This window comes from Sinocyclocheilus anshuiensis, unplaced genomic scaffold, assembly GCF_001515605.1.
Source record: "Sinocyclocheilus anshuiensis isolate Anshui unplaced genomic scaffold, SAMN03320099.WGS_v1.1 scaffold1733, whole genome shotgun sequence".
NCBI lineage: Eukaryota > Metazoa > Chordata > Actinopteri > Cypriniformes > Cyprinidae > Sinocyclocheilus > Sinocyclocheilus anshuiensis.
Genome location: NW_015540961.1, coordinates 447938 through 451764, shown reverse-complemented (window position 1 = coordinate 451764; position 3827 = coordinate 447938). Strand labels below are relative to the sequence as shown.

Here is a 3827-nt window from a genome sequence, read left to right as displayed (position 1 = left end):
GAGAAGGAGAGAGAGAGAGAGAGAGAGAGAGAGAGAGAGAGCGCGAGCTGAACATTTGGTACGTGCGCTAATTGCGCACTGCCTATAAATAATTCATAAACAGTTGTTTTAAATATCGATTCATGATATAGTTTGTCCCCGCATTAGTCTTGGAATTGATAGTATTATTAAAATTAATCGTTCAAGTTAACCCAGCTAAATTGATCAGTTAGTAAAATCAGGTTGAGCTCTGCTCATACTTGCATTATGCTTCATATGGGGTGTGAGGAAAAGACGTGCATATGCTTATACACGTGTGCATTTCAATTTGAACAATCATGTAAATAGGCAGTTGTTTCAATGCAGCAATGCACTAAACTCGAGAGATGTTTAGAATGTATCATATAAGCGTAGTTGAGTTTATGTGAAAACTTTGACACTTCTGTTCATGTTATAAAGAAAATGAGCATAAGTGTTTTAACACATTGGGTTAATTTTATATGATGATGCCAGTTCTAATCAGTCATTGCACCCCTTTTATTATATAATTAAACTATATATTTTTTTGTTTTTTTTTTTAAATATACACTAATATTTATTAGTTGGGCTGATTGAAGATTGGATGCATTGCATTGCATTGCATTGTGTTGTAGGCATGTTCCAAGTGTCTGGTGATCTTGTGAGAGCATGTTAAAATGTTCAAGCCTTGCTTTGGTTATCAGAATAACTATTTCCTCCCACACTCCCACTGAAGACACATGAAGGAAGAGCAAGCTGTTGGCAGCCTTTAGCAAAAACGAGCTGCCCTAAAAGCAGAGTTTGTATGATGTGACGTAACCTTCCCCTTAGGTTTAGATTAATCTCTTCTGTATTATTTGGCCTGTCTTCCCACAAACCGTGGTGTTGCATAGTAAATCACCTCACATGTACGTGGGTTGCCTCTTGTGTCAAAAACAGTCTCTCGCTCAGGAGGGTGATTGAGCAGAGGCGAATGTTCATGTTTGTTAGCTATAACAGGTGTGGTTTGTGTGATTTTTAGACCCAGGCTGTTCCCTCTTACTCATCATGAGCATGTGTTGGGAAGTGTCGGGAAGTGTCAAGCTTTTAACTGTGTGACGCGACCATAGGTTTATTATGTTTATGCAACCTTTCTGGGAATCAAATCGATTGCTCAGCTTGGATTTTGTTTTTTTGCTATACCAGTCAAAAGTTTGGACACACTTGACTACATTTGTTTCTTGTGATCTTAAAAAAGTGCTTAATTTCTTTACAAAATTTCTTTATTTAGTTTTTTATAAATTATAGCTTTTTAATTTGTCCAATTATTGAAAAGCAGCAAGTGTCCAGCATAAGAGCTCCTTCAATACTAATAAAAAGCATAATTTCCATACTTCAGTCTGTGTTATTTAATAGGTGACACTTTTTCTTAAATGTAGAAAAAGTGGCAGTGAATAATGAGTAGTGTGTCCGAACTTGTGACTGGTGTGCATTTGAGGTTAGTAACTAACTTTAATCAACCCCCTGAAAGGCTTGTTCCAAGATTTCCAAAATTCCAGGAAGGCCAAGTCAGTAACACTGCTGTCTGGTTCATAGATCATGAAAGTGCCTTTCAAGTTACAGATAGCCTGGCTGAATGGACTTGAATAGTGTGGGTCATGTGTTTTCATTAGTGCATGTTAACTGACGTCGATCAAAATCAACTCAACTTTTGTCTTGAGCACTTTTGTATCTTTTCAGACTGTTTAAATGAATTAAAATCAGGCTGCTCTGATCTTTAGGCCCAATCAAGGCTTTGTAGAGGTGAAAGTGTCTGTATGAATTCATCAGTATGCTCTTGCTGCCCTTAGAAATGACTCGAGCAAGCCCCCTCAGAATAGGCATACTTAATCAGAACAGAATAATATGTGAGCACACTCATATTGAAGGGGCCATTTAAACTTTTCCTTTTTTTTCTTATGTAATTACTCTCTTTGGTAGAGATAGGGGTGGGGAGCGAATGAGGTAGATGCAATAGATCTCTCTATTACACCCTGTCACCCATTATATTTTCCATTTCATCTCTCATTTAGATACAGAGCTCTCTGTGAAAGTTCTTTATCCTTGACGTCAGAGGCTCAGACTCATCCTGTTGCACTCCTCGCTTACCACAGGCCCCACTTTGTTTCTAGAGGAATTTAGATAAAGCAAAAGCAATCAGAAATGCTTTTAATCCTAGTGGATTACCGCTGATTTGTACTTTGTTTAAAGCAAATTCATAATGTCAATGAATATCTATGCCTGGATTGTACCAAAACAGGTTTGGACTGACATAGGCTAATGTGTGGACTAAGTTTCGTTACATGCAATGTTGCACTCTGCAATTCCTAACACACAGAAAGTATGTATTGCATTATTATTGCATACTTGCTTAGATTACATTTTGTAATGCAATGCAGATTGATTTGAACAGTGTTGCTGAATTCAGTTTTCCTCTTGATTATCATGAAATGCCTCTCAAATGGAACATGAACATACGTCTTTTCCATTATTATTCAGTCAACATGTAACAGTAATGTCGCATTTGCAGGCAATGTTAATAATAATAGATGATAGTATAATACCCCTAACACCCGTTGTAGTCAATGAGACATTGAAGCACAACTTTTAGCTCAGTCACCTTGAAACTTCAGTTATTTTCAGGGGCTGTAGCAGATGAAGCTTGAATTTGGGTAGACAGATGAGCTGAAGATTTAGGATCTAGCCTAGTTCTGTTGCTATCAGACAAAACTAGACAGTTTAGAAAATAAAAAAGTATTTGTGGCTCCCTTGAGTTTAAAAAATCCTTTATCGTAGCTGCTCATCTAAATTTAGTCACTTTGGGAGTTTATTTATTTTTGCTAAGGCATGATCACACCTGCTATCATGGCTCTCTGCAGTTTGGATTTTCAATGAATAGATTCAGTGGCAAGCATCAAGTTGAGTGATTCTGAAGACCTATTATGCCCGTGCCGTCTCCCAGATGCTTTATGGTTTATGGTCACTTTAAGGCCAATAAGCCTTCCAGAGAGTTTAAAATAGGCTTGTCATGAATAGGTTTGATAGTGTCTTAGATACACTACAGTTCCTGTTGCATTTGCATAAGGCCTTGTTGTCAGGTAGCAGAGCACAGCACTTTTTACTCCCTAAAGCCTGTTTCGTATTGCAAATGCAGTTAGTGCATTAGTGAAGTGAAAATAAATCAATTTCTGGGTTATTAGACTGGGGTTTACTTTTAATATCTCCAACAAATGGTTAATTTGACTTGGCAGTTGAGAATCATTACAAACTTGATTGTCATGAAGTGCAAAATATAAACTGCATAAATTGGCTGATTTGTTGAAGTATTGCGAAACCTTATAGACTTTCAGTGAATTAAAAAAAACTATTAATTGACTTATAAATGAGTCACTGACTTATTTGCTCCTTTTTTTTCCTTCATGATAGCCTAAATTGCAGTACATTGTTCTTAGGTTTATGCATTCTCAAAGTGTTTTCTGCTAAGTTTAGAGCACAAAGCATGGTAAAAATAAGCTCAGCAATGAAACACTTCTTGCACACTGCTTGTGTGGTCATTGTGAACTGTAACCTGTTAATGTGGGCTCCAAAATAAATGTGTGTTGCTTCTGCGTGTGGTATAGTACATAAAAAGTAATGTCACAAATCAGAAAATGTAATTTTAACATCAATGTGAACATGCAAACAAAAAAAATGAATTACACTAATTTTATATCATTGTGACTTTGCTTTCCACACATTTTAAGTACTTCTTCATATACCACAGCAAAAACTATAGTCTGAGAAAGTTCAAACATGATTAAAGGCAAGTGAAC

The 3827-nt window shown here is 36.6% G+C and overlaps 1 protein-coding gene across 1 annotated transcript in view; it reads left to right on the top strand.

Moving 5' to 3' along the window:
- The window catches only part of enah (ENAH actin regulator), a 101914-nt gene that overhangs the window by 509 nt on the left and 97578 nt on the right, over positions 1-3827 (top strand). The window lies entirely within an intron of this gene.